The sequence below is a fragment of the Megalobrama amblycephala genome, linkage group LG6 (genome assembly GCF_018812025.1).
Source record: "Megalobrama amblycephala isolate DHTTF-2021 linkage group LG6, ASM1881202v1, whole genome shotgun sequence".
NCBI lineage: Eukaryota > Metazoa > Chordata > Actinopteri > Cypriniformes > Xenocyprididae > Megalobrama > Megalobrama amblycephala.
The window spans coordinates 29589164-29605206 of NC_063049.1; the positions used below are offsets into that span (position 1 = coordinate 29589164).

At 38.1% G+C, this 16043-nt stretch overlaps 1 protein-coding gene and 1 long non-coding RNA gene across 3 annotated transcripts in view; one reads left to right on the top strand and one right to left on the bottom strand.

The window, feature by feature from the left end:
• Positions 1-1501: 1501 nt before the first annotated feature.
• On the bottom strand, positions 1502-13579 carry LOC125270341. 2 transcript variants are annotated; one of them, XR_007185327.1, is made up of 7 exons: positions 13342-13579; positions 12903-12984; positions 8998-9109; positions 7532-7663; positions 2497-2638; positions 1832-2222; positions 1502-1636 (listed from the first exon to the last, which is right to left on the bottom strand). It is a non-coding gene; the product is annotated as an uncharacterized LOC125270341 (long non-coding RNA). The 2 variants fall into 2 exon arrangements; XR_007185326.1 differs by lacking the exon at positions 1832-2222 and having other exon boundaries at positions 1506-1636.
• Positions 13580-14643: 1064 nt separating this feature from the next.
• klf12b (Kruppel-like factor 12b) overlaps positions 14644-16043 on the top strand; it is a 66603-nt gene continuing 65203 nt past the window's right edge. Inside the window, exon 1 of the mRNA XM_048193814.1 lies at positions 14644-14808. The gene's annotated coding sequence lies outside the window, so the exon portion shown is untranslated. The remainder of the gene's footprint in view (positions 14809-16043) is intronic.

A 16043-nucleotide genomic window follows, 5' to 3' on the forward strand; every position in this document is an offset into this window, starting at 1 on the left:
CGAGTGTGTGTTGGCTTTTTTAATGAGCACATACCCCTGCCCACTGCAACACAAACGATGAGAGGCTGTCAGCCCTAGTGGACTGGGGATGTGGAAATTGAATGGAGTCTTTCAGTTCTGTTGCTCATCTCCCCTGGGGTGAGAGACTTGTTACCATGGTTATGTTGGATTCCTGCAGCTAATGGGTGGGAGTAGCGTAGCTCTGGCAACCTGGCTCCTGTCTAGGGTGGAATAGACACGCTGAGAGCTGGGGGGTGTGGTGGCAGGACTCTAGGACATGGGAGGTCACACACTGACAGGATTGCACAAAGACACACACGAGCACTGTTAGCAGAAAAAGGAAAGACACAATAAAATGTGAAAGATTATGCTTGCAACTTCCTGTCCACATGTGCCTCGATTGGAAGAGAAACATCTATTACAAATGTAACATATAATATTGAAATCCTTCAAGAAAATAAATGGCAATCATGCATTTCTCATTGTTTCCCTCCTACATCTGACGTACAATATCAGAAAATAGTGTATGTATTATAATTTCTGATACTTAGCATTACTAGTTTAGAAAAAAAAAACGAATCGTAAGTATGAAGCCTACAACATGTTTTATGCACGTACATCAATGCAAACATTTCTAGCTAAGCAAGATGCTGCAAGGGCTGCTATAGCAAGAATTGGTGTAAAAGTTCTACCGAGAATTAGGGTAAAATAAAATTTTTGCCACTACTTGCCACTGTTAAAGTCTTAAAAAATTAAATAAGTTATTTATTTATTCGAATAATAAAGGCACATCATGGACTTTGTTTACAAGTATTCTGAGTTTTAAAAATTAAAAAATAAATAAATAAATAATTAAGATGAGGATGGGGACAATAAAGTGGCCAAAGCGAGATACTATACATAGAAATGCAATGTACATAAACTGAATGTGCGGTGCATTGCCGCCATATTGGAAATAGTCATTTCTGCTGGGGAAACGCATGCATTGTTCACCCTGTTGGTGGAAAAAATGGGCATCAGAGACTTTTGACTCTGACATAGCAACCACTCATAACACCTTGGCAACACCCTAGATTTTATTTTCACTAAAAAAAGCTAAATGTGCGAAATGGTAGAGATTATGTTTTTCCAAGTCAGTTAAAAAGAAAGGTTCCAAAAAGGACCTTTTGGATTCCCAAAGGAACCTTTCAGTGAAAAGTTCTTAAAAGAACCATTTTTTGTAGTTTGAAGTGTGAAGAACATTTTTATTCATAAAAAGAACTTTTCCAAGTCAAGTCACCCTTATTTATATAGCGCTTTATACAAAACAGATTGTTTCAAAGAAGCTTCACAGTAATAAACAATCAATGATGCAAACTCCATCAAATATGAGACAAATTCTGCTGTAATTCAGCTTAGGTCAGTGCAGTATTGATCCATTTTAGTTCAATAACTGCGTAAATTTCATCAATTATGAAAGAAGTTCAATTCAGCTATAAGCAGTTCTAGAAGACAATAGTGTGGTTATTCAATGCTGATTCAATTCAGTTCAATAAGTGTCAATTATGAAGCCGATTCAGCTATAAACCAGCTCTGAGGAAGAAACGAGTGTCGTTATCCAGCTCAATTCAGTAACTGTTATCTCCAATAAACTCACCTAAAAGCAGGGGAAGAAAAAAAAAGAATAATATACAGTAATAGCAGTGGTGTAATAATTCTCCACTTTTACGAGAGCGTTGCAATAATGATATCTGTTGCTGAACTCAGACAGCAGACATACACCTTCCCTCTGGCTATGAACATTAGCATAGGCTATAGAAGCACCTGAGGAAAATGATGACAGGAAGCTTACTTTTCTTGTTTCCTCTTAAAATCAGTGGCTCCTCTGACAATCAGTCACACAATAACAACATCTTGTGGCAACAAAGAACAAATTAGCATTTTGAAATCAAAGTGGGTCATTGATAGGCATCACTGCTTCCCAAAATTCCCAACGCTGAGTGTTCCAAATCTGCGCCTCAGTACCCTCCTCTCGAGCGATGCAGATGTCTTGGCTCGAGTTACACTTGAAAGACTGAGTCATGGCTGATGCCTGGCCCCCCAATGGACTCAAAGGAACTTGGCTCGGAGATTTATGAAACCCATCCCATTCCCTGCATGGAGCCGGCAGAGCTTAGAATATATGAGAGACTTTTGTTTTCCCAACTCTGATGAACTTCTAGCTCCTGGTAAATTAAGGTATTCTGAAACAAAAGATTGCTTTCAGACTTTTGCCGGCTACCATGAAATTCCTTCCTCTAAAATGAAGCAAAGAGACTAATGAAAACTGAAAGAGTTAGGAGTGAGGAAACCTCAGAGAAGGTTCAGGTAAGAAAGAACTTGTATGTTTTATTGATGTGGAGCATACGGTGATATTGATATTGGAATATGTTAGTGGTGTAATTAGCCAGCAAAAACACGAAGCTCTCAGAGCAAGCAGTTACTGTGGAATGTGGGTGGGGATTAAGATCTACTCACCAATCAGGGGGCTTATAATATTATTCCACGTCTTGCCCTCTCAAATGTTGCCAGAAGAGTTATGTAATCCAATAAAGACTTCAGACTGTATTATGGCAGTCAAATAACTGAGACTGCCAGCTGTTCTCGTAACTTTTGAAACCTGAAGAGATGACAGTATGAGAGATGTGTTAGATATCACTTGCATGTGTGGTGTCTAAATACGGCCACACCCTTATTATAACTGTTAGGTTATAAAAACATACACATAATCACATTTTAATGACACATTAAGTTTAGCAGTAGTCATAAAACAAGATACATGTAGTGATATTTTGTCACAGGTCACACCCTACTGTTAACGTGTGTTTTTTTATACCTTTTTTTTTTTTTTGCCTAGTAAATGCAACATTATGCACGTATATACATTGACTGTGGACAGTTCTTTTCCTGAAATTTCTCCATGTAAATTTAAACCAGGTCAGTGTGTGTTTTCTTGCTGATTCTCTCTCCTTTGTCCTCCAGAGCTCAGCAGTTCCATTGCTCACCCAGACTGCCTTGAGACATGGCCACCACATGCTCTAACTGTCCAACTATTTTACTAACCGCAGTGAGACAGCTTTCATTTCGGTGGCTGCAGGGTCTGAAGGATACCCCAGGTCGACTACACCCAAACACTGAGGCAAACTGTTTGGACCACAGCCCTGAGGTCATATTAGTGGCTCAGGGGACAACTTCGTTATTCATATTACACTCCGTAGAGTTTTCTTGCCTGAGTTAAGGCAACACGCTGACCTCACTCCACTTTAATCCAGGGAATAGTGTGATTCATAATCTGTTCCAGCACAGCAATGTTAAGGAACAATCAAGGATTAACACCAAAAGCATCAAATGTAGCCTATGCATAACATACACAGCAAATAAATAAGAAGACAGAGATATTTACCAGTTCAGTGTTGTTATTGGTAACTAAAGCTATTTTCAATTAACACTTTCATTAATTGAAACAAAGCTGGAATAAAATAAAATATAAATATTAGATGAAAAAAGATAATGTTGCATTGGCAACAAATTGAAATATCAAACAAGTTGAAGTACTAAAATGACTAAAACTCAAACTGATATATATAAATATAAATAAAATATTTCAATGCTAAATAAAAATACCCTAAAAACTAATTAAAATGACAAAAACACATAACTAAAATTTAAATGTAAAATATATATATATAAAAAAAAAATCTGGAGAAATAAAAGCTAATTAATATTAATAAATACTATAACAGCAGGCTACATACATAATACTAAAATTACACTGCACCAGTTGACTGAAAAACTGCAAATTACATGGTTCAAATCCAGCTGTACAAATAATAATCTGACCATTGCTGTAACACATGAAATTCAATTCAATTCAATTCAATTCAATTCAAAGAAGCTTTATGTGTTTGATTCACTAAAAAGAACCAAGTCATTAAAATTAATAGGCTCATATGAGTCATTCATTTGGAAGTCGTACTAGCGGTCTCACTGCATATATTTGATTCACTAAAAAGAAACTCTTAGGAGTCATTTGTTTTGTATTGTCACTATCACTATCACTATTGACACTATCGGATGAGAACTGAACTGAGCTGGACGTCGACATCACTGTTTTTCTGCAGAACTGCTTTATAAATGAAATGAACTACAGTTTAAGAATTGATGATCTTTACAAGGGAACTGAAACAACACTGTACTAACTTCATCTGAACAATGACACTATTTTCTTTTAGGGCTGCTGTACAGCTGAAATGAACCATTTGCATAATTGAATCATTTTCCTGTTATCACTGTAAAGCTGCTTTGAAACAATCTATATTGTATAAAGAGCTATATAAATAAAGGTGACTTGACTTGACACTGGTCACACTGTCGGTTTCGCACTATAGATTCAATAGCGGTGTCACAGCTCTTTGAAAAAGTATCGTAGGAAACTCATTCTTCCTAATGCATTCTCAGTGGCAACATAACTCACTTCATGTGACTCGTTACTGTAAAAAAGAAAAACAAAACATATAATTATTCCATTGTCATTAAACCAAAAGTTTCATGGCCACTAAGATATACGTTTGGCCGAATTCTCAATTTACTCGTCATTAGGTGTGGTAAAAAGGAAGCCTAATTTTGGAGCCTGGGAACAATAACTTGTGTGATGTCAGTCTTGGACACAGAGGCCATGTCTCAACCCTTTACAGTGACTCTGGGTCTATTAATCCTTTGCGGGAGCGCCAAATTATAGAACAAATGAAAGTAGCCGGCTCTCACCGCAGGGACAGGGATCGCCTATTTTGCTGACTCGTTAGTTGCATTTGACATGCCTGTTTGTGCAAGAGGGAGAGCAGGAGAATATTTATTGGCTTCCAGAAGTGTGAGAGAGCCGGGTACGAGCGGCTCAAGGGTCTTGTTATCGTCCTCTTTGCCTGCGTGTACTTTTTGGGGTTTAATGAACACTCGGGCGGTCCTCGCGCTCCAATCAGACAGGAGTCTCTGCCACTTTCCGCCGCGCTTCGCCAGGCTCGCCTCAGCACCGCTCGCCTCTCCTGTCCTCCAAATCAAATGAGAGGGACATGATGGCGGTGCTGAAAGGCTCAGCCGCTGAATAATTGATGCCTTGACAAGTGTGGAGTCAATTTATCCAGTGGCACACTTTGAGCGAAATTGTGTGCATGATCAGCAGCACCAGGGGGGAATAAGTGTTCTCCTAATTTTATTTATTTAATTTTTTAAAGACATTTCAGGAATGCAGCAGCATCCACACCAGACAGCACAAAGGTTTGTCGGAAGACCATCGTTTAGTCGTCTCTACTCACGCTGTTAGAATAAAAGCAGCTTCACAGTAATAGGGGTCCAATTAACTGCAAGGAAAAGTTTTAGCAAGCCATCTAGTAGTATTCAAATATAAACTGTTACAGAATATCCACTACAATTTTAATGTAAAATTTCAGTGACTACACACTTCTCTCTTTAGTTACATTATAAATCTGACCTCAAAGTGTGACTTTCTAAATCTGTTTCGAGTCATTTTAGAATTTATTTTTCGCAAAGATCTGCTAGACGTAACCAGGAGACCTTTGAGGTTTAAGTATGATGTACACAAAGCAGTGAAGAGGACGGCACAGTCAAAACAACCTCATGGATTTCTTTTTGGATATTGCGCTAATTAAAAATAACAGAAATGCTCCTGAGAATAAAGGATTCAGGCTCAGTTTGTGCAGTCTGTCTTATTGCAAACATATTCAGTGTTATGAAAAAGTAACACTAGACCAGTGTTGAGCAAGCTACATTTATCCAAAAAGGCAGCAGACTAAACTACCAATTATACTCAGCTAAGCTAAGCTAAAAGCTATTGTTTAAAGAAAGCAAAAGAGGTTCGCTAGAGTACGTTTAAGCTAGCTACTTCAAATTTTTAAAGACAATATTAAAAATAGTCTGGTGTGTTTATTATAAATATTAGAATATTGAATTACAAAATGTTGTGATACTTCAACACTCTTTAAACACAAACTACAATGATGACATGAACTTTGGACAATAAATCTTGTGGCTTATGTAAGTTTGTGACAGTGGTGTGTTAATGAAACACATTCGGACAGAAAATAAGCAGATATTTATATGAATATTGGGAAGAAGGATACATTATGAAATAGGACACTGGCTGAACGTCAAAATGGAAGTGTGTTTATGTGAAAGTTTTGGCAGGAGGAAACCAAAGCTTGGGCCAGAATGAGAATAAAACACCAATTTATGTTACTTCTGGGAGTATCCCAAGTCAAAAAATTTACTGTGGAGTCACTGAATTTCAAATTGGGGGTTCGTATTTGTAAATCTAAACATGGCGCATTTAATTAATTCCATGCAACTTTTTTGGCGACTCTGAAATGGACAGTGGTGTCCATTATATTATAAGTGTTTTTGTTTTTTTTTTTTTCAAAAATAGTTCCAAGACTCAAGATATAATAGCTAAATACAGTTTCATGTTAAAAATATCATAGCAACCATTATTTATTATAATATAAAACATATTTACCATATTAAAACTATTGGTTGTGTCATGATATTTAACCCCTCCAAGTTAATTCACACCGTAGACACACACCCGGAGCAGCGGGCAGCCATATTTGCTGCAGTGCCCGGGGAGCAATTAGGGGTTAGGTGCCTCGAACCTGCAACCTTCGGGTTACCAGTCTGACTCTTTAACCATTAGGCCACAACTGCGTATATTGCTCTCATATGTTAATGATAATAAAGAATGGATAAACTCTTTCACTTAACAGCTCAAAACCAAATCTGAAAATGATCTTTTATCAATGAATGCATGCATACATTTAATCTAAACTAACTACTGTTTGCTGTGTGTACATAGTGTGCTTGAAAAGTTTATGATCCATTCTCCACCTCCTCTTCAGCGTTCTGAATGAGTGCTATAAGGAAATGTTGAAAGTGGAAGGTAAAGCCTGGCCAAAGAAAATGATTCATTGAAACACGGTATTCACTTTCAATCTATCCAGTGTCTAACAATGTGAAGGCTGCAATGGAAGTGAGTTTGAATGTGAAGTGTTGCTATTTCTCCTCAGGCGGTGGACTATGGCAGATGCCACGCACCTTCGCCCACTCTCCACCCACACTGGAGCAGCCGTGTACTCGGGGCAGATTCTATGTGCAAGCTGCACTCTGACAGATAAAGAAAATCACATTGACGCAGAGAGGGAGAAATGATGAGCTTCTCTTAGTGACTTAGCTCTGAATATTAGCGCTGGGTTAAATGAGTCTGAAAACCCTATTCACAGAGCATGGAACGAACAGTTGTGATAGTTCCAGTCATATCTATCACAGATTTGGTGTTTTTTTGGTTTAGCTGATGTACGTTTTCATAGCTATTTTGTGTCACAGCGGATTGTTCGTTAAGCTGACAGCCATTTATAGAGCGTTGCCGTGAAGGGTTATTGAAACATGACGTGGGTGAGGGTGTGAGTCTACAGTCTTGCATATACAGCCGTAAATCTGGTGCACTTACCATGGCTCCATGCCGTTCCACTTGAGCTGTTTCTTTCAGCATTTCACTGCCATTTCAGTGGATGGAAAGGGACTTATTAACTTATATGTGATGAGACTATGGGTGTGCGCTTCATAACACTTCACCAACGCCCTGTTCAAGACAAATGCCATTAACATTCCATGGTTAAATGTTACAGTCCATCTAAAACAATTCAAAGCCAAACTGCCATTCCACTGGTCAAACAAAGACCCACACTGAGTCAGTTTTACTACTTTTTTTTTTATTGGGGGGGGGGGGTTACTTAAAGGGATAGTTTACACAAAAATGAAAATTATCCCATAATTTACTCACCCTCAAGCCATCCTAGGTGTATACGACTTTCTTCTTTCAGCCAAACACAATCAGAGTTATATTGAAAATATCCTGGCACTTCCAAGCTTTATAATGAGAATGCCCAAAAAAGAGCATCCATCCATCATAAAAGTAATCCATAAGGCTCCAGGTGGTTAATAAAGGCCTTCTGAAGTGAAGTGATACGTTTTCGTAAGAAACATATCCATAATTATAACTTTATAAACTATCACTAGCTTCCGTTAATGTCTGCGCGTTCACAAGACGCTTCTTGCGGTTCAAACAAATAAGGCTGGGCAACAAACTAAGGCTCTTCCGAAATGTATTTTTATAAATTCTAATTTTAGACATCTAACTAAGACTTTTGTTTTGCTCTGTCCTCTGCACTTCCGTGTTCATCAATGCGTCGGGTTAGAGGTCACTCTTCGAGCGGAACTAGACTTGAGTATGTTGTTACTGGAAGCCAGTTATTATAGTTTATCAAGTTATAAATATGGATAGCTTCACTTCAGAAGACCTTTATTAACCCTCTGGAGCCGTACGGATTACTTTTATGATGGATAGATGCGCTTTTTTTGGGCTTCAAAAAAATGGTACCATTCATTCCCATTATAAAGCTTGGAAGAGCCAGGATATTTTTAAGTATAATTCCGATTGTGTTTCACTGAAAGTTTAAAGTCATATACACTTAGGATGGCTTGAGGGTGAGTAAATTATGGGATAATTCTAATTTTTGGGTGAACTATCACTTTAAGAGTTGTCCCCCTATATAAAACTAAAGTAAGAGAAAGCATTTTAACATTTAAAAAAACAGACACTTCAGATAAATAATATTTCAATTGTTTCTCCTTAACAACAACTTTCACCTAAGTTTTCTTTCTCTGAGGAAAAAAATACAACCCAGGCTAATTGGGAAAAACATAATTTCTGCTTTTAAATCCTGCAAAAATAGTCTCCAAACACCATTGTAAATAGATTTTTCTTTTCCTTTAATTTGTATGCAACCCAAAATATTCCTTTAACCGAGAACTCTAAAAAGTTATAAAAGAGCAACCTCTGAACAATAAAAGCTTCCTATGGGCAGCTCTGGACCATCTAGATAGTGTCTATATACTGTATATGGATTGTCATACCTCTCTACTGTCCATTTCCTACTCATGCCTCTCAGCATTAGGCCGTCAGCCAGGTCTCTGAGCCTCAAAGGCAGACAGGTACACTCCTCACCTGCCCATCCGCAGCACTCACCTACAGCCGAACATTAGATAAAGAGACACTCTGCATTATTAATCAGGGAGTGTAGGGAGGGATAGGGTAAGGGGAAGAGAGAGAGAGAGAGAGAGAGAGTGAGATAACAAAGTGAGCAGGGCCAGCCGCACTTCTGCCTGAAATGTGACACTACGCCCAGCAGACATGCAGTGCGGAGCCAAAAACACCCGCAGACTTTTCCTTCTCCTTTGTTTTCTAATTCTGTCTGCAACAAAAAAGAGAAAAGGGGAGCAACAATCCCAGCCATTCCACCCAGCCAAAACCACAGGGAGATCAATACAAAACATCTGGGGATGGAGTGGACAGGGCAGCTTTTGTTTGCTGGGACCAAATCCAGTGAAATACAGTCCTGCCGGATCTGCCCAACTATGGTTTGGGTTGCCAGGGAGTGAAAAGAAAAGGTGTTCGTTTTACTCACGGTTAAAAGCCGAGAGGAAGAAGAGGGAGAAACAAGGATTCTCTTACCAAATCCAAATCTCACAAAGGCAATGGATTGGCATTTTAGTCAGTTTAAGAGATGTTGTTTAAATGGTGTTCGAATACATTGGAATAAGTTCTGCTGTATCACATTTAAATTATCAGAGACAGAGTGTAAAGGGCAAGCAAACAGGGTGGGGAAATATTGCTGAGGTACAGAATGATATTCAGGAGAAAGTCTGAATAACAGACTTGATATTGAATATCAAACTTGCTTAATGGTTAACAGACATTTTTGCACAAGTTCAATAAGGAATGAAATCAATAACACCAATAAGGCTCAAGGAGGTCTGCACACCCAGGGCAGTGTGAGAGAGTTTCTGACCAGATGATGAAACAATCACTTGCACTTTTGATTTTGCGTTCACATTGCCTCACATCAGTTGTGGTAAACTGATATTCAAGCATGTTTGCTTGATGAGAACCAGTGAGGTTCATTCTTGTGTGTTACGCAGCACGTTTGAGCTTCCACTAGAGGTTTATTCTTGCATATCAAGCAGGTTCGGGTTGAGCTTTTGTTTATGTTCGCTAATCAATGTTTATATGTGAATAAAAGCCTAAATTCAATCCGTTCATCATATAAAGCAATCGAGTCTCTTCAGACAAATTTGGATTAAACCACTCAAGTCATATGGATTTGTTTTACGATCTCTTTATGAACTTTTGAAGCTTCAAAGTGGTAGTCGTGTAGCTGTCTATGGAGGGACAGAAAGCTCTCAGATTTCATCAAAAAGATCTTCATTTGTGTTCCGAAGATGAACGAAACTCTTACGGGTTTGGAACAACATGAGGGTGAGTAATTAATGACAGAATTTTCATTTTTGGTGAACTAAAGTCAAAAAAAAAAAAAAAATTAAGTGATCAAAAACAACATTTAAAATCTGCAAGTAGTCCACTTAAACCCCACCCCTTTCTTACAATCAACCATAAGCTCATCAGATTTGCTATTCAATCAACAACCAATGTATAGAACAGGTCCCTGCACTACATTTTTTTTTCTTTTTCAAATATGAATTTCATCGTACATCACAATACGGAAGAAAAGATCAGTCTCTACTTTCATTAAATCACAAATTTAACAAAAAACATACAAAAACATAATATTTCTAGCAAATATACATTGCTGTAATAAAATATTAGCATTATTTTTTTTGTTGGGGCAAGCGCAATTGTTGGCAGGGCAAGTAAACTACTGACCCTTGCCAGCATAAAAAAATCCTTATTGTTGAGCCGGCCCCTAACCAATCAAAACTGTCTGAAAGATGTGTCTTTTTACAAGATATTAAAGCTCTTAAAGTTGGGTGTGATGAAAAATATGTTCAGGGTTGATACCGACCCCTGTTGAGCCCTGTTTTTTTTCTTACTCCACCTGGTTGCCTGCAGTCCTATAGCTCACTGATCTCCCAGTGGACCGTCAAGGCCCCAGGCACAATCATTACACTTCCAAGATGCATCAGTATCCCTTTGCCAAGGTGCCCCCCCATGATGGCATTTACAACAGAGGACATTAGGCGTTCCACTTCAAGGACAATAGAAAGCATTGAGGATGTTTTAGCTTGCATTAATGCATGTTGCAATACAGTACCCTCCCAGTCATGCTAACATTAGCATGTAAATGGATCCATTAATTGCTCTAAAAATATTACTTAGGGAGCTAGGTGGCATTTTAAATGAAGGAGCCCTTTATATCAAAGTTTGGGCATGCTTTTAAAATGGCTTTAACATTGGAAAAGATCAGATGTTACATGAAAAGCGATGCACAACGCTAGACTAGGAAAGTAGCTCTTCAGAAGAACTTTCCATGTGAATGAATAAATCACAATGAAATAACACATTAGGAAAGAGCAGCATTACTAGACACAATGGGCCGTGCTTGAGTGTGCAGTATGACTCAAACTCTTGACCGTGCTCATGTCTATTTCTGCGTTTCCAATGTATGCTAATCTAACACACACTATGCATCACATTCTCAGAAAGTTCATTAATACAAACCCATTAGGTTCAATGGCAAGACAATCGTTCTCAATATCCCTCTGAAAGTGCTGGACTGCACAGAGCATCGGGCACAAGACATAGGCTACATGTGGAAGACTGGATCTCAAAAGGTAATGAACCCTTTGACTGCCCCAGTGCTATTTGCAGGGAAACTAATTGGTAGAGAGCAGCAGGGCATTCATTTGAGCACGCTGCTGGGTAAATGTAGTGCAATCGGCTGTGAAGGGTAAATCAATGCCCTACAACGACGAACCCATGCAAGTTCTAACAAGGATCCTATTGATTATGAGAGCCACACCTTCAGTGTTTGCAACAAATGGCCTACCTAGTGGGCTCCAAGTATGAGAGAAACACAGAGAGATCGGCTCTGACTCAGTGAGCTAGGGTGCTCATACAGGTGACGTGAGATCAAATATAGCTCATAACATTTCCTGATCCTGCCTCCCTCCTTTTGTGGCAGCAGTAAATCAAGTCAAGTCAAGTCACCTTTATTTATATAGCGCTTTTTACAATGTAGATTGTGTCAAAGCGGCTTTACATTGATAACTGGTACATTATTTTGACTGCACAGCAGCTCTTAAAGAATAGCGTCAATGCAGGCAGATCAAAGCACTGTTGAATGTCAAATGTCAAGTGTCCCCAACTAAGCAAGCCAAAGGCAACAGTGGCAAGGAACCCAAACTCCAAAAGGTGACATCAGGTGGCAAACAAGTGGCAAATAGGTGTTAAAATTGAGAAAAAAAAACCTTGGGAGAAACCAGGCTTAATCGGGGGGCCAGTTCTCCTCTGGCGAACAGTGCTTTGTTACGACTCAGGATGCTATCATAAGTCCGATAGGATCGCAACATTCAAAGTATTTATTTATATATATAGTAATGAAGCCATTCAAAATGAGGGGCAAAAAAGCATCATTTTAAAAAATGTCATGCATAATATGAACCCCAGTCCCCTTTCAAAAATCAATGTGCAAGTCTTCTGGTGTCATCCAGTTATTTTAGCTGTACAACAACAATATGCTGCTTGATATTGCAAACTGGTATTTTTTTTTGCGTATTTAATTATTATCATAATCATAAACGCTAGTTTGTATAGAGCAAATTGTTTTATAGTTTGCACTTTGTTATTTACCTATAAGAGGCAAAAAAAAAAAAAAAAAGGCTAATGAAACACAAGACTCCCACAGCCACAGATGAGCTTACTTCCACGTTGAAAGAAATAATAAAATAAAAAGTTAAATTACAAACAAACAAAAAATATAATAACAAAATAGCATTAAATAATGCATAACTTGATTGCTCACCAAGTAGCCTAATGACGCTATGTAGCTCTGCCCATTGGAAGATGGTGGACTAGACTGGATGGAGAAGGTGGTGGACGAAGCTCTTCAGAGAGAAAAATAAATAAGTCATATTCAACCACCATTTAAGCTACATAAAGTAGGCAGCAGTTTAGGGTTACTACACTAATGTTAAAGGGTTAGTTCACCCAAAAATGAAAATAATGTAATTTATTACTCACCCTCATGGCTCAGTGAGGCCTCCATAGCTATATGTTTTTAGTACATTATTGGATCTTGACAGAGGAAATGTCATTGTTGGCTATGAAGGCCTCACTGAGCCATCGGATTTCAACAAAAATATCTTAATTTGCGTTCCGAAGATTAATGAAGGTCTTACGGATGTGGAACGGCATGAGGATGAGTAATAAATGATATAATTTTAATTTTTGGGTGAACTAACCCTTTAATAGGACATGTGTCTTGTGCGGTCCTGGTACCGTCTTGAGAAATAAGTCGTGCATCCTTATTTTCTATTGACTGTTTACAAAAAGAACTAACGATATTTGATTCAAGAATGAATAACTGAGTCGTTTCCTTTTAATGAATCTCCCTGAATCAGATCGCGAATCATTCGAAAAGGTCACAACGCACGCGGTTGTTTGGAGCGATTCTCAGCAAAGTCCCTTTAAGACCATAGACAGTAAAAGAAATGGACACAGCGACCCCATTGGAACTCAATTGAGACAAGTGAAGCCCATTTTTAGCGATTTTTAGCACTTCCGTTTCTGACGCGCAGACTCAAACTAAGCTTGATGACGTCCGCAACCTGTCTGACAGATGTAAATCTTCTAGTAGCTGTGCGTGAAAACTGCCATCGTTAATCTTGCAGAGACGGCGAGCTTGAGCGGGGAGTTCTTTGGCGTGAGTAAGCAGGAGTAAGTATTCTGATTAATTATTTTGTATAGTATTTTAAAATGTAACGCCAGTACGCCATCTCTCTTGACATCTCCCCGATTGCCTGCGAGCTTCTCCTCCTGTCTGTACGGTAATTTCTCTACTGTGCGACAGAGAGTCGAGTGGTTATGACGCAATCGTTAGCCTATTTTTACAAAAACTGTATCTACGGGGCCATAATGTAACATAGAAGGTAATGGAGCCCTTTATACATTGTCGTGTATCTTTAGAAATAAATAATGGACAAATGGAGTCTTTAAACGCCTCAGATGTAAAGTTATTCACTGTCAAAGTGACGCCAAAATGAATGGGAGTCAATGGGGATGCTAACGCAAGTGAAGTTCTGCTACAAGATGGCGGCACCCGGCCGACTTCAACTTCCGGTCGACTTCCTTGGGCACTGTTTAAGACAAGTCATTTCACTCGGCGGCCATCTTTGAAACGGCTCTCGGACATCCTGGGCATCATACAATCTCCTAATCTGTCCTAACCTTATGATACAATTTCATATTTGAAATCACCAATGAAATCTAACAACAACCGGCTCAAAAATTTAGTTTCTAAACGCTCGAATCATGACAAAAAACTATTTTTCAGGCTGGATCAAGCTAATGCGCACGCGCAGACCTAAATGCGCGTCTCTTCGGAGGCGCGCGTCTGACTGTTTCTATAGAAACCGGTGATTCTAACGGCCGCTGAAGTGACGCGATGACTAGAAGGCGGGACTTATTCCGCCATATTGCGCGTTACACTTTCTCCCATTCAAAACAATACGAGTGAAATGTCTTGTGTTATTCTATAGTCTTTGTTCTCAGTCAATAAAACAATAACAGCAAAAAGTAACGTCACAACACAAGAAGTACTGGATGATGTGGATATTTACAATCAGCTGAGACCAAACTATCGTTTGTCATCGACGAACAAAGTCTTTACTACTTTAAACTCCCGCGGCCTCTGTCTACGACTTTTGAAGGTAGAGACACGAAATCACATACCGATGACGATGTTTTGGGGCATTTACCTTGAAGTAGGCTACCGTAAATATTATCGTACATGAATTTAGTGGCATGGTGTATAATATCTCTTCATCCGATGGTAGCCAAAATAATAATGTAAGGGTACATAGTGTGGAGTAATAAATATTTTTTTTTAAAAATGTTTTTAAAAGAAGTCTCATTTATTTGATCAAAAATACAGTAAAACAGTAATATTGGGTAATATTATAAAACAAGTTTTCTATTTGAATATAATTTAAAATGTCTAAAAGGTATATACTAATATATCTAATATTGATACTCAAGAAATATTTCTTATTAATATCAATGTTAAAAACATTGTTTTGCTGCTTTATATTTTTGTACCATACACTACCATTCAAAAGTTTGGATAAGTAAAAACAAAAGAAAGAAAAGAAATTAACACTTTATTCAGCTAGAGCACATTAAATTGATCAAAAGTGACAGTAAAGACATTTATAAAGTTACAAAAGATTTATATTTCAAATAAATGTTGTTTTTTAACTACATATTCATCAAACAGTCCTGCAAAAAAAGTATCACACGTTCTACAAAAATATTCTGCAGCAAAAACTGTAATGAAAAGAACCTATATGATTTCTGAAAGATCACGTGACTCTAAAGATAAAAGAAAATTCAGCTTCGCAATAATAGGAATAAATTACATTTAAAAATAGAAAAAAATGTAAATTATAATAATATTTTGCAATATTACTGTTGTAATATTTTACTGTATTTTTGATCAAATAAATGCAGCCTTGGTGAGCATAAAATAGGAAACATAAAAAAAACTTATTTAAAATCTTTATTTATGGTTATCCCTATTCTGAACATGAATCCCATATCTTGCTTTTTGTATATCTCTGCAGCATTGTCATTATAGATTTGATTTGTTAGTTCATTAGTACTGAAGTTTCACTGTTGACACTTTTTTTAATTAATTTTTTTGTGGGTGAGTGTCGAGTGTTGCAGGACCAGTCCTGCCCTGGAGGAGTCTTACTAGGGTTTATTTTAAGTGCAATGTATTCTTTGCCATGAAAAAAACCCAAAAACTGAACAAAAGTTGCCCTCCTTTAGCAACAGAGTAAAAATGATTGGTCGAGTTTGAGAATGTATGAATGAGTGCTCGCTCAGCTTCCGCCATCTGCCTCTCAGTTTGTGCTCCACCCGGGGTGTCCCCATGGGAGATGTG